Source organism: Alexandromys fortis, unplaced genomic scaffold, assembly GCF_014885135.2.
Source record: "Alexandromys fortis isolate MF-2015 unplaced genomic scaffold, M_Fortis_MF-2015_v1.1 scaffold_223, whole genome shotgun sequence".
In the NCBI taxonomy this organism is placed as follows: Eukaryota; Metazoa; Chordata; class Mammalia; order Rodentia; family Cricetidae; genus Alexandromys; species Alexandromys fortis.
The window spans coordinates 653,792-668,468 of record NW_026068095.1 but is presented as its reverse complement, the minus strand read 5'-3'; positions in this window follow the sequence as shown (position 1 = coordinate 668,468).

Below are 14,677 nucleotides of genomic sequence, written 5' to 3'. Positions count from 1 at the left end.
AGAAAACAGCATGGTTTTGCTGGTATTATCTGTCACACATTCCTGGGCTGGCAGACGGCTCAGAGGGCAATGGCACTTGCCGCCAAGCCTACTGAATTGAGTTCAACACCTGGGAGCTAGATGGTAGAAGGACAGAACTGACTTCCACGTCCTCTGACTGCCGTGCACAGATTATGCATGTAATCTCCCACACATATGCAAATATATGTACATACATACATACATACATATATATATTCACATACACACACACAATGCACACATACGTGTGTGTGTGTGTTTCTAGGTTTGCTATAAAGGTTGCTGTAAGGGACGCAGATGAAGAGATGCCCAGATGAGACGTGGGAGGTGCTGCCTGGACCTTCCTGCCACTGTGTGTATCATCCATCAGGGCTGGCCAAGCATGTGGCCACCTGAAGCTTCCTGGACTGTGTCCTGAGGTTGAATGGGGTTGGCATTGCCTAGCAGGTCTGCAGGTAGACAGATGGGGGGGTGGGGGGGTGGTTGCGAGGCTTGTGTAGTCAGATCCATGACCCCCACCCCACAGGGTCTCAATCAGTGCACTGCCCAAGATAGCGTAGAGTTACTATGTAGCCCACGCTGGTTTGCAGCAGTCCTGCCTCAGTTTGCTGTGGGAATCAGGGGCAGCATGCCCAGCTCCTCCTAGCTCTTAGGTCTAACGTGCCTCATTGAAAAGTATGGGGCAGGATACCTCTGGGTATGGAGAGTCTTAAGACAGACACAGATAGTTGGAGATTTCCTTCCTTTCTGCCCCTACTCTTTTAAGACAGGGTTTTGCTGCATGGCTGGCCTCAAACTCGCAGGGATTTGCTTGCCTCTGCCTCTGCTTTCCGAATGCTGGGATTAAAGGAGTGTCTTCTGAGACAGTTTCATGTAGCCTAGGCTGACCTCCAACCCTGTGCAGCTGAGGATAGTATGGTCTTTCTGCCTCCACCTCCATAGGCACAGAATGTTCTGGGTCTATTTTGTCATTAGGGAAGGGGGGACTCCTATCCTCATGGCCACTGAGATACTGAGGAGGACCTGGGAATGGCACCATCCCCGTGTCTGGAGTTGTCTTTGTCCAAGAGATAAAGTGGTCTCCACGTTTGAACACACGGTCACAGCACTCTGAGTCCCTGCCCGTTCAGGCAGCATCAGAATGCTCTCTCTTAGAGCAGGACTGGTCACGCCTGGTGGCTGGTATCTCATTGCCACTTCTGCTCATCCCTCTCAAGGGCAAGAGGTTCGTTGTTTGATGATGAAGAAGATGATAATTAAGGATGCTTTATTTTGGCTTTTGAGACAAGGTTTCTTTGTGTAGCCCTAGCTGTCCTGGAACTAGCTTGGTAGACCAGAGTGGCCTTGAACTCACAGACATCTGCCTTCTTCTGCCTCCCAAATGCTGGGATTAAAGATGTATGACAATGAGAAGTATATAGAAGAGGACTTCCATTCTTCATCCTCTCCTGGAGGAAAGCATAATGTAAAGATTTAGTCCAGGCTGGCCATTGAGCAGTGTCATTGATTGATGTCTGGAGGCAAAGTGCCATCTCCTTTGAACTAAAGGGGTGAGGATGTAAAATGAGGATCAAACCCAGCAGCCTAGGGTCCCGCCTTTCTGCAATTACAGTTTTAGCGAACAAAGTTGCTATACTCTGAGTATCCACTAGATGGCAGTGAAACCTCAGTGTTCAGCCCTCTGTAGCGGAAACTCAGACTCCCAAAGCTAAGACTGCTTTCTGTGGAGGACACCACGGAGGTAGCCGGTAAACAGGCTGGAGGCAAGTGTGCCTCCGAGCGGCCTTTCCCCCACCCCTCAAGTTCTAAAGCTGCTTTCCATTTCCCTGTCCTTATTTGTATGAAGCTCTCCAAGGTTTTCCAGCCCATTTGCATGCAACCTGGCATCATTACAGGTAATGTCTCATACACGGAGCGTATTAATGTCATTTGATATTTACGTGGTGAGAACATTGGCTTTCGGTCAGGAAAAGTGTGCCAAAACCGAAAGTACAGGCTGGTCCTGGAGATCCAGCATTCCTCCCGCCTCCGCCCTCCCACATGCTCTGAGTTTCCTTCCGTTCTAGACTTACTGAACACTGAATACCCGGTTGGGCTTTCGCTTCCTGCCCACTTCCTTCTGTTGCTAACAGGGCTCACCGGTATCCCAGCCTCAAATGCGGCAGCTTGGGAAAATCCGCTGTTGACCTCTGAGCACCCGGGAAAGTGTGTAGGTGGCTGTCTTTGGAAACCCACGTGTGTTAAAATGTTTAATTGTCTGTCTATGTGTATGTTCGTGTACACGTGAGTGAGGTCAGTGGACAACATGTAGAGGTCTGTTCCCTTCTCCCACCACACGGGTTCTAGAGACTGAATTCAAGTCAGACTTCGTGGTGATCTCTACCTGCTGAGCCGTTTATTTCCCTTGCCTGCTTTTCTTTTCCTCCTTAAAGAAAAAAAAAAACAGATTTAAAAAATTTATTTTACGAGTGTTTTAAAATCTTTGTAAGTATATTATCACATGTGCCTGGTGCCCTGTGAGGTTGGAAGAAGGATCCAGTGCTTTACAGCAGGAGATACAGCTGGCTGGAAGCCGCTGCGTGGCAAGAGTAGCAAGTGTTCTTAATTCTTGAGTCATCTCTCCAGCCCTGTTTCTTAGCTTTATTGGAGATGGGATCTTACTATATAGCTTACTATATAGCTTGGGCTAGCCTCGAAGTCACTTTGTAGGCCTCGAACCCTGATCCTACCCCCACCTCCCAAGTGCTAGGACTGCAGGTGTATATCACTATGCCTGGCTTGCTTTTGGAATTTGTTTCTGTGTGTGGGTAAGGGGGTATTTACATCTGTATGCATTTGTGGAGGCTGGAAGACAACATTGCTTTCTCTCTCTTTTTCTCTTCTCTCTCTGCCTTATTCCCCGGAGACGGTCTGTCATTGTAGCTACAGCTAGGCAGGCTCCAGCTAGCTTCCCATCTCTGCCCGTCTCTTCTCTCAGAGTGCTGGGCTTACAGGTACACACATGTTCAGCCGCAATCCTTTTCCTCAGGTTTTGGGTATTTGAACACAGGCTCTCATGCATCTACAGCAAACACATTTGCTGAGCCAGCTGTGAACCAGACTTTCATTTTGTATCCCATGCTGGCCTGGTACTCACTCTCTACCCCAGGCTGGCCTTTCGCTCTCAGGCCTCCTGCTTCAGCCTTCCAAGTGCTAGGATCACAGGCCCTCCTCCACCTTCAGTTTGAGACCTGTTTCTCTCTGTAGCCCTGGCTGTCTTGGAACTTGCTCTGTAGACCAGGCTGGCCTCTGCCTCCCGAGGGCTGGGATTGAAGGCGTGTGCCACCACTGCCAGGCTAGAACCATTCTCCAAGGGAGCATTTGATGAAGTAGTCAAAGCCTGTGCTCGATCACCTCGTATTTCCGGAATCCCTCTGACTTTCCTTCTTCTAATCAGGATCTGTCTCCAGGCCTCTCTTCTGGTTCCTCCTCCCAGTTGGCATGAAAATTGCAGGGAGGGGACCGGTGGGCACCAGGCAGTATTTGATTTGCAGCCATTTCTTCCTCCTAGCCTTGAGTCAGCTGTCAGGTGAGGGCGCTCCAGGCAAGGAGAAAAGCTTCTCAAGATGCCAGTTGGAAGACAAAGGGGCCAGAGCTGCCGCTGGCCTTCATCCCTGTGAGTGTAAGGCTCCACCCACCCAGTACTAATTCATTCTCTTTGTGGGAAACTATGGCTCCTTTTGAGGAAATTCACCTTTTCTCGAGAAATTCCTTGCTTATTTTTTTACAAGGTTATTCTATGTCACCCAGGCTGGTCTGGAACCCGCTGTGTAGCCCACACTGGATTGGAACTCGTGACTCTCCCACCTCAGCATCTTGAGCCCTGGGGTTACAAGTGTCCCTGAGGGCTTGTGTCCCTTAAGAGAGCATCACTGGAAAACCTTAACATGCCACTATGGGGTTTGCAATGACTTGCCCTGAGGTGCTAGCACTGTAAAGTATGTTTCAAACTCCCCAAGTCAGCAATAGGCAATAAGATAAAACTTGTTAGCCAGGTGGTGGTGGTGCACGCCTTTAATCCCAGCACTCGGGAGGTAGAGACAGGTGGATCTCTGTGAGTTTGAGGCTACCCTGGTCTCCAAGAGCTACTTCCAGGACAAGCACCAAAGCTACACCTGTCTCTGAAAAACAAAACAAACAAACAAAAAGGAATTTCTTTTAGCTGGGCACGTAGCACACTCCATCCCAGCACTTAGGAGAATGAAGCCAGAAGGTTGCCTTGGTCCTCTAAACTCAAGGCCAGCCTGAGTTACGCAAGATTCCCACCCTCTCCCCCCCCCCCCCAAAAAAAGAAGAAGCAATAAAAGAAAACGAAGCTTTAGTAGGTGTGGTGGTGTAATCACACAGAACACAGGAGGCAGGGGGGTCAAGAGGTCAAGGTCATCTTGACCCACTTAGTGAGTTTAAGAGCAGCCTGGACTACGTGAGAAACTGTCTTTACATAAATAAATGGAAAAAAAAACCAATTACGACAATACTTTAATGGGATCCATTAGCACACATGCACCCCTTATGGTCCCAGTTGCCCCCCCCCCCACCTCTTCCGTGTGATGATGAGCTGGTTCTGCTGGGTTTGTTTCAACTCAATTCAAAGCACTTCTCTGATGACTCAATGGAGTTAGTCGTGAGCTCAGAGACACAAATGTTGGCGTCTAGCCCCGTATCCCGCCCCCTACATATAGCCGTGTCACACCCTTCCCTCTTCAGTGTGTTGGCATCTTTCTAAGCTGCGGTGTCGTTCACATGAATGCCCTTGGCTGGTGCTCTCAAGGGCATCAACAAGGCTGAAAAGAGACAACGGCAGGGTCTTAGCAGGTCACCCTCAAAGCCACAGTGCAGCGTCTAACTGTGGAGACAAGGCGGGTTACACTGGTTAATCTGCAATCACGGATGAGCAGAGCTGGGAGCACGGCCGGCCTCGTGGGCATGTTAGACACACGTGGAATGAGTGAGCCCAGATTTGACATGCAGCTCAAAGAGCTAGAAAATGACAGTGATCTGTTCTCGTCCTCCTGGCTTGATTGTGTTGTACTGACAACCTCAACGGGCATCATGGACCATGAGAAGAAAGATAGAAACCCCCAGGAAGATGCCTGGAGGAACGGTCCAGTGGTTAAGAGCACTAGCTGACCTTCCAAAGGGCCTGAGTTTGATTTCTAACACTCACACAACGGCTCCCAATTGTTTGTTAACTCCAGTTCCAGGGGATCCGATATTCTCCTCTGTCGCCTTGGATACTGCATACGTATGCGGTACACATATCTATGCAGGCAAAATACCCACACACAAGATAAAATGAAAATAAAAAACCATACAGGACAAAAAATCCTGGATTCTTTTTCTAGTGATGTGAAGCATTGCTAGGAAAAATAAAAATGCCTTGGTGGAAGAAAAGAAGGACGGGAGGGAGAGAGAGAAAAAGAAAGGAAGGGAGGAAGGGATGGACAGAGGAAGGAAGGAAGGAAGGAAGGAAGGAAGAGAGAGAAGAAAGGAAGGGAGGGAAGGAAAGAAGGAAGGAAGGAAGGAAGGAAGGAAGGAAGGAAGGAAGGAAGGAAGGAAGGGACTAGATGTTTTTACCCACAAGGGATTGGAATAGAAAAGGTATGTATTGATCTTAGTGTGTGTTTGTGAGATCAGCATAGAAAAGACAGAGATAATGGTGAGAATAGGGCAGAGCCCAAAACTAAACATTCATGGGTGGGCGAGAGTGCTCAGCAGGTAAAGGTGCTTGCTGTTAAGCCTGATAACCCGAGTTCAAGCTCTGGGACCCACACGGTGGAAGGACAGCCCTGACTCCAGCAAGCTGTACTCTGACCCCCACCCCCACATGTGTCCACGGTGCACAGGTTCAGGTGCACACCTACAACACAAAATCGGTGTGAAAAGATGAAGGTGCTCCTGTGTCAGACGTCTCTAACAGATCATCTGTGGAGATGCTGGGCGAACGTCTTATCCATCACTCAGCCCAAAATAAAACATGGACCACACTTCCAACATGACAACCGAATTAGAAAAGATAAAACCAGAATGCTAACATGTTGCAATGGAGTTAGATGTTGGTTTAATATATGTAAATATATTCATGGTCTCCAATAGTTACATAAACATATGCTAGAAAAACATTGGCTGACAGCAATTTTGATGAAAAAAAAAAAAAGACCTCTGATGGTTTTAGATGCCTGTGAGTCTTCCGTGATCCATGCTGAGACTCTGTAGCCCGGGCAGCCCTGGTACCTTCGGGAAGTCTAGGCTAAGGCATGTGCTGGTCCCTCTGAACCGGGGACATACACGTTGCCCTACACCGAATATTGAACCCATCTGCATCTCACTCGCATATGGGAGCTGTTTTTAGAATTCCGAGGGGCACATCCTGGCAGATTGGTCTGGAGACATTTCATCCAGAGAGAACAGGGAGGAGAGAACGCCATGGGCACCACCATCACCACTGTCGACGTTCACTGTGTGTTTATTCGCCTCCAGGCTCTGCCTAAAGCATGTTAATTGTGTAAATGAACAGATCAGAACGCTCTAGGGATTATTATTATTGTTGCTGTTCACACACGGCCCGCTGATTAGTACCCGTGGACCTGAAACACCGGGAGACTGGGCAGTGTCCACCGGGGCAGAGCTGCCAGGGAATGGGGCTGGCAGTCAGGCTGGGTGGGCTGTCTCAGATCTGGGATCAACAGCAGTATGCTGCCTTCTGCCTGTCCGATAGTCACGCTGAGCAGGTGCCCAGTGATAGGCACCTAAAGCAGTTTCTTGGGAAGTTGAGCTGCTCTTGCTAGGGGTGTTCAAGTTCAGTGATGCTCTGTCAGGGCAGTCATGGGCTTCTGTGTGGTGCAAAGATGAACCAGGTAAGCTTAAAGGGTCTTAGAGCTCTTAGAATTTGAGGTTCTGGCCAGCTGTGATGTTAATATTGATTTCCAACTAAGAGGATCTAGAATCACCCAAGACACAGACATTATGCAACCCAGGCTGGCCTAAAACTCGAGGGCCTCCTGCCCCAACATCCTGAGTGCACTACTATGCCAGGCACTATTTCTAGTATTTGAAGCTAAATACCACGTGTTACCAAATCAGACCCACTTTTACCTAGTGGAGTATAACAATTAAAACAAAATAATGGGTTCTTCAAAAGAGAAAGTTTATTCAGGGGTTGGAGAGATGCTTCAGTTGTTAGGAGCACTGGCCACTCTTCCAGAGGACCCGGGTTTCCCAGCAACCACCTGGTGGCTCACAACCACCTGTATCTCAGATTCCAGGGAATCTTACACCCTCTTCTTGTCTCCTTGGGTACCAGGCACACATGTGGTTCACATACATTCATATAGGTAAACACTCACACATATAAAATAGACATATTTTAAGCCGGGCAGTGGTGGCGCACGCCTTTAATCCCAGCACTTGGGAGGCAGAGGCAGGCGGATCTCTGTGAGTTCGAGACCAGCCTGGTCTACAGAGCTAGTTCCAGGACAGGCTCCAAAAACCACAGAGAAACCCTGTCTAGAAAAAAAAAACCAAAAAATAAAATAAAATAGACATATTTTAAATGGCAAGTTTATTCAGGAAGTTGACTGTGTGGGAAGATAGGTCTCAAAATCTACTTCTTCAGGACAGGATTTGGGGGTATTTATATGATAAAGAATCAGGGTGAGCCAAGAATAGTGGCTCATGCCTGTAATCACAGGATTCCAGAGGCTGGGGCAGGAGGATTTCGATGAGTATGAGTTTACCCAGGGTTTTAGTCTCTCTCTCTCTCTCTCTCTCTCTCTCTCTCTCTCTCTCTCTCTCTCTCACACACACACACACACACACACTGGTCTGAGGTGTGGGGAAAGGTGCTGAGGGTCAGAGGTATAACAGTGAGCAGACTGCGCGTATGTATCCAGTCTTCAGGCTCTTCACAGAATGCATGCTTAGAACATGGCAGTATAGCTGTGTGTGGCGGTGCATACCTTTGATCCCAGCACTCAAGCAGTAGAAGAAGGTAGCTCTCTACGAGTTCAAGGCCAGCCTGGTCTACTGAGCAAGTTCTAGGTCAGACAGGGTTATATAGTGAGACTTTGTCAAAAGCAAAACCAAAACAAAGCATGGTGATATTCTTGGCCATTTGATGACATCCATCCCACACTTCCTCAGCCCAAAGGAAGAGCCAGTGTTTTCAACAAAAACAGCTTTGGAACCCCTAAAGGGCAGCCAAGGCAATGATACCATCATGACCCTGGTGTCAGAGGCACCCCTACAGCCTAGCTGATCAGAGACTAATGGTCCATAGTCAGCTGTGTGATCGGCATAATCCAATTCATGATTATTAAAGCCTACTGAAGACAAGTAACTAACAGTAAGCTCAGCTGGAGGGTTTATTCAGATTTCTCCTAGTTGTTCATGGAGGGGTTAACCGGTTTTATTATGTCTATTTTGTATATGTTCAGGTGCAAGTATGTGTGTGTAAACATGTATATCTCTGCATATGTGTGCACCTCTGCATATGTGTTCACGTCCATGTGGAACCTTAAGTGTGGTTCCTCAGCTGTCATCCACCTTACATTCCAAAACATTTTTATTCCTTTATTTGTGTATGTGGTTGTGCGTGTGACATGGCACATGTCTCTTGGAGGTCCGAGGACAGCTTGTAGCCTGTCCTTTCTTTCAGTCATGTGGGTCCCAGGATCAAACTTAGGTCATCAGACCTGTAACACATATGCCTTTACCTACTGCATCCCCTCCCTGGCCCAGATCATTTTTTGAGACAGGAGCTCACCCACTAGGCTGGCTGGCTACAGAGTGCCAGGGATCTGCCTGTTTCTACCCTCTGGCATTGGGATTACAAATATGCAAGCAACATCATTCTTTTTTCCCCCCTAACTTGGGTCCTGGGGCTTGAACTCAGGTCCCCATACTTGTGTGTCCAACACTTTACTGACAGCCATCTCCCAGGCCCAACAGTTTTAATGTACAGTTTCCCTTCCCTTCATAGTACTTCCTCGGTCCTTCACGTAAGAGTGGAGATACTCTTCTCTGTGTTTTTGGACTGTTATGTGATGGTCCCTTAGGGCTATGTGATAGTTCACCCTCTGGCTGAAACTTGAGTTTTTCAGAGTAAGTCTCCTCTTCCTGGTTTTATGTTTTAGTTTAGTTTTTTCATAGCTTTGACGAGACACCTGAAGGAAAGACTTAAGGGAGATCAGTAATAGCTCATGGTTTCGGAGGGGTCACTGTGTGGTCACTTGGCCCCATGTACTTGGGAACACTGTGGTGCAGGAGCATGTGGCAGAGAAGATTCTTTACCTCAGACAGGAAGGGAGGGAACAAGAGAGCAAGGACTCTTAACACAAGGGGTCAACTTAACACAAACTAAAGTCAGTTAAGGGGAGGGGACAGGGAACCTCGATTAAGTCTCAGCAAGTCTATAGGGCTACTTCTGGGTTGGTGGGGGAGGGACTAGCCATGGTAGGTGGTGCCATCCCTGGGCTGGTGGACTTGAGTTCTGTAAAAAAGCAGACTGAACAAGCCATGAGGAACAATCCAGTAAGCAATGCCCTTCTACTCCAGGGCCTCTGCATCAGTTCCTGCCTCCAGGTTCCTGCCCTATTTGATTCCCTTCCTTGACATCCTTCAGTGATGGACTGGAAGTGTGAGCTGAAATAAACCGTCCCCCTCCCCGCCCCCCAAGGTGTCTTGGTCACAGTGTTCCATCACAGCCAGAGGTACCCTAACTAAGATAACACACACACAATAAAATAGAACAAAAGGCTGCTCCATGCTGTTCTCTGAGGGTGACTAATTGCACGAGAAGAAACCCTGTGATTTGTGTTAGGAAAGCAAAATCCGAAGGGGCTGTGGGCTGAATCTGTTAGTCATCCTCACAGCCCACGAACTCCGCATCCTGGGAGACCAAGATGTGAGTCCAGCTTGACGGTTCCTACTTGGAGAGGGAGGAGGGGACTTAAGACAATGGGGGGGGGCAGACTGTGGGGGTGGAGGTGGGAGGGGGAAGTGGGAGGTGATAGAGGGGAAGGGGTGGCAGTGGAGGCTGCTCAGCAGCAGGAAGAGCCCTGAAACTAGCAATCTGGCAAAGTCACCATGAGAAAGTGTTTCAGGATGACAAGAAGACTCAAGAGATTTTCGGGAAGATATTAAGTTACGATTTCCAGAGTTTGTCTGTGAAAGTGGGTGGGTGGTGTTAATCCCGTAGCTGCGGTGAGAAAGGTCGCCGACCCAAATCACAGCCAAATTAATCAGAGCAAGCTTTATTCAAGTACACAGGCGGTCTGTCTCCCCCAGGACAGGGTTCAAGAGATCAGCACTGGACATAGGGAATATAAGATTCGTATGTCTCCATGGATCTAATCTACATGGGAAGAAGAAAAAGACAAGATCTCCTGAGTAAATTGGGAACAGGGGGACCTTGGGAGAGGGTTGAAGGGGGGAGGGGAGAGGCAAGGAGGGGAGCAGAGAAAAATGTAGAGCTCAATAAAAAAAAATCAATAAAAATAAAGATTTGTATGTCTCAGGAGTAAGGGGCTTCTAAATGAGGGATTTGGCAGGAAAATAAGGGGTCACAAAAACACAAGCCTGATAAATTGGTCATAAAGTCTTCTGAAACAAAGGCGTGGCTGCCATTTCCTGGAACAGAGAGCACAGACCCACTTGTAGATAAGGTTACAGGTGGAACACAGCCCCGTCCTTGAGAAACAGGTTCAGTCGTGAACAGGAATGAGCCTAGTTTGTCTTTTTTTTTTAAAAGACGGCTTTTAAGCCCAAGGTGGAAGGTTTTTCAGTGGGTTGAACTATAGCACACCATGGAAGCTTTACCTCCTAAATGTTCCACTCCCTCCCAAACACCACCACTAGCTGGGAACCAAGTGTAATGAAAGATTTCACTTTCAGCTCACAGCATAGAGTCTCAGTCTGTGGTTCACACTGGCCTGGAACTCACAATGTAAGCACAGGCTGTCCTAAACTCATGGCAATCCTCCTGCCTCAACTTCACCAGTGCCGGGGATGAAAGGCATGAGCCACCATATCTGGTCTTCAGTGTGAACTTCTTGAGAAAAGTCTGTTTTACGCACACACACACACACACACACCTCTGACAAATTAGAATTATGGTGTTATTACTTCAAGAACTCAGCGCTCAGGTTTCCCTCACGTCTGCTCGGGTGCCGTGAGTACTAATTAGTTCCCAAACGCTTCCCATGGCTTCAGCCGACCAGTCAGCAGATTGCTTCCCTCTAAATAAGAACACCAGTCCTTGCAGGGAAAAGAGGAACTTATTCAACTCTCTGGTGGAACGCATTTCCTCACGTTCTGGTTCTTTCCTGAAGATTTTGCTTTATTGCACTTGGGAAAATGCTGTTTCCAAGGAGAACTACAGGAGGCCACGTCTGAAACATGGCAGAAACTAAGAGAAGAGGCAGGGTCTGAGCTCCACGGACACCGGACACATCTCCCCCAAGGATGTTTCTAGGGGAACTGAACAAGGCCCCACCAGATTGTGTAAACAGCATCAGGAGTGGATGGGGGAGCTTGCCAGGCAGGCTTGGAGAGGATTTAAGTTTCCAAGCCGTCAAGGCCTAAGCTGCTCCTTTTAAGCCCCTGGTGAGTGTGTCACAGGTCCAGAGTGATGAGAACCCCGGCATGGTGGGCAGTGACACACCACGAGGCAGCAGGAAAAGACGCAACTCTGAGGCTGCCTGTCCGCCAGGACACGCTAGATTCATTGATTACACCAACTCCTTTCTGATTTTTTGAGCCTCACTGGGAAAGGCTGGATCCATCTGTGCCACGAAACAGTGCAGAAGCCTTTTCTGGTGGCTGCAGGGCAGCTCCCCAAAGACACAGTCTGAGAGGTCCATGGGACCTCAACTAGACACAACCTCTTTGAACGTTGGCTTCTCGTTTCTTGACTTTGGCTGTGTTTTCTTTTGTTTGGTGCAGGATCCCATGCAGCCCAGGCTGGCCTCCAACCCTCTGTGTAACTGAAGATGACTTTGAGTTCCTGACCCTTCTGTTTCAACCTCCCAAGTGTTGGTATTATAGGCAGGTGCCACTATACCTGGCCGTAGATGCCAATTAAAAATTAATGTGCTGGGTCAGAGAGATGGCTCAGTGGGTAAAAGTGGTGGCCATACAAATCGGGTGACCCAACTTCAGTCCCTGGATCCCATGGTGGGAAGAGAAAGCGGCCCCTCTGACTGCACACACACACCGGTTCTGAACCCGTGGGTCTATGGGACCCACAGAGCTGTGTGCTCTCCTGCTTATGGGCACTGCCTCTGCCAGACAGAACCTACCAGGGCTGAGTACATGGTTGTCCTTTCCATCTCCAAACCTGTTTCTTCCCCCGGCCCTCCTCCTTTTCGTATTTTATTTTGTTTTAAAGATATGGCCTTTGTTTGTTTGTTTGTTTGTTTTTATTTTATTATGCAGCTCAAGCTGGTCTCAAATTTGTAGCAATCCTCCTGCCTCAGATTTCCCAGTGTTAGACTCACAGAGGTGCGCCACCATGCCCAGCTATCTCCCCTTCCCTTTTCGTTGTCCTCGTTAACTGTTTCACAGTCTCCTAGAATTTGCAGTGCAGTCCAGACTGGCTTAGAACACACAGCAATCCTCCTGTCTCAACCCCCTACATTCAGGAGTTGCAGGAGTGTACCACCATCCCTAGCTGCTCCTCTTCAGAAAGTAGATCAGGCCAAGTGCTGATGTCCTCTCTTTCTCATCCCTTACACAGGATGCTAAATGTCTCTTCACGGCAGTGGCTTGCAGCTTGGCAAAACAGAGTCACCTAAGGAGACGTTCAGACATACAATAGGCTCCGCCCCCAGGAACTCTGTGGGACCACGGCAGGAACAGTTTTCCAAGTCGCACGCTCAAAGCCAGGGGTCCTGGGCACCCAGGCCACACTTCTCCTGAGAAGCCAATCTGATCGGTGGGTCTGGGATTGGGAGACACACACCCCAGCCGCAGAATCAGGGGCCCATGATACACAAAATCAGGCATTGAGAGAAATATCTGATGCCATATTTTAAAAGTTGAAAAACCACTGGAAAAAAAAGTCCTTAAATAAATAACATGTCAAATTTTAATAAAAATCAGCGTTTGTGGTTTGGCTGCCTTCAGATTTCATGCTATTGCACAAGAGAAGCAATTAGGCTTCAATTTCTAGCCTGTGTGTGCCTGTGTCCCTCTGGGTCCTTCTTATAGGCTTATGAAGACTGAGTTCCTCTTACGTGTAGCATGAACTACAATTTATGCTACACTTACGGGTTTATGAAGCCTGACAGCAGTGAGCAAACAGAGCAATGAGGAATTTGTAGGTTGTTTTTTTTTCGGAGATGTTTTAAAGATGTGTTTTAGTTTGTGTGTAAATCTTTGTCAATGTATGCACACAAGTGTGAGCGGCACACCTGCACACACACACACACACACACACACACACACACACACACACACACGACAGAAGAGGGTGTTGGGTCCCGGGGATTTAGAGTTGCTGTCTTTTGTGTCCTGCCCAGTTTATTAGTGTGGAGCCTGGGCGCTGGGACGGGAACTCTGGTCTTCATGATCACTCAGCGAGCAGTCCTCACGACTGAGCCTTCTCACGGTTTTGTTTTTGTTTTAAAAACATGGTTTTTCACACTGCTGGGGCCTTGGCCTGCCTGGAGCCCATTATGTAGCTTAGTTTGGCTTCAAACTTTCATGAACCTCTTGTCTCAGCCTCCCAAATTCTGAGATTACAGCACGAGCCATTATACCCATCAATGGGAGTCTTTTAATTAACTTTTTCCTCTTAAGACCAAATCTGGAAAGTTTGGATTTATGAACAAAGAGGTCCCGTTTTTCTTTGCCTTGGACTGTGGTTGCTTTGGAGGCATGGGTCCCTTGCCAGGAGTCTCCTCTCATCTGCCATAGTCAAATGATTTCTTTCAGGACGAAAGCCTCACGTGCACACTTAGCTGGTATCTGGAACCTTCTCCTATTGCTGCTCTCTTGGTAAGTGTCTGCTTGAGAAAGTTGAGCCAGCATCGAGCTGATGTTTTTTTATTTACTTTTGTTTTTCAAGACAGGGGTTTCTCTGGCTGTCCTGGAACTTGCTCTGTAGACCAGGCTGGCCTCGAACTTACAGAGATCCTCAACTGAGCATCTCTGCATCCCTGAGAGAGCCACCTCGATGTCTCCTGAATATGTCAGTTCTGAGGTATCTCATAGAGCACAACTTAATTTTAGATACCGTATCCTTGAAGAGTGGTGAACAGGGTTACTTGTGAGAGACCAGAGCTGAACATCGGGCTGGCCCGTTAAGATGCTTTGAACTGCTCCGAGAAAAGGACTTAAGCTTTATGTACTTGATAATGTGTGCCAATGCAGGTACCCCAGAGGCCGGAGGTGTGTGGGATCCCCTTCGGCTGGAGTTACATGTGGTTGTGAGCCAAAGTGGGAACTGGGAATCTAATCTGGGTCCTCTGTGAGAACAGGAAGCACTCTTAACCACCGAGCCCTCTCTCCAGCCCCTTGGGCTTATTCTTAAGAGAATTATTAGCCCCCAAATATCTTTGTCTCCTTCTGCCGTATATGCCCCACCCACTCCATGTGCACTGTGGTTTGACACACA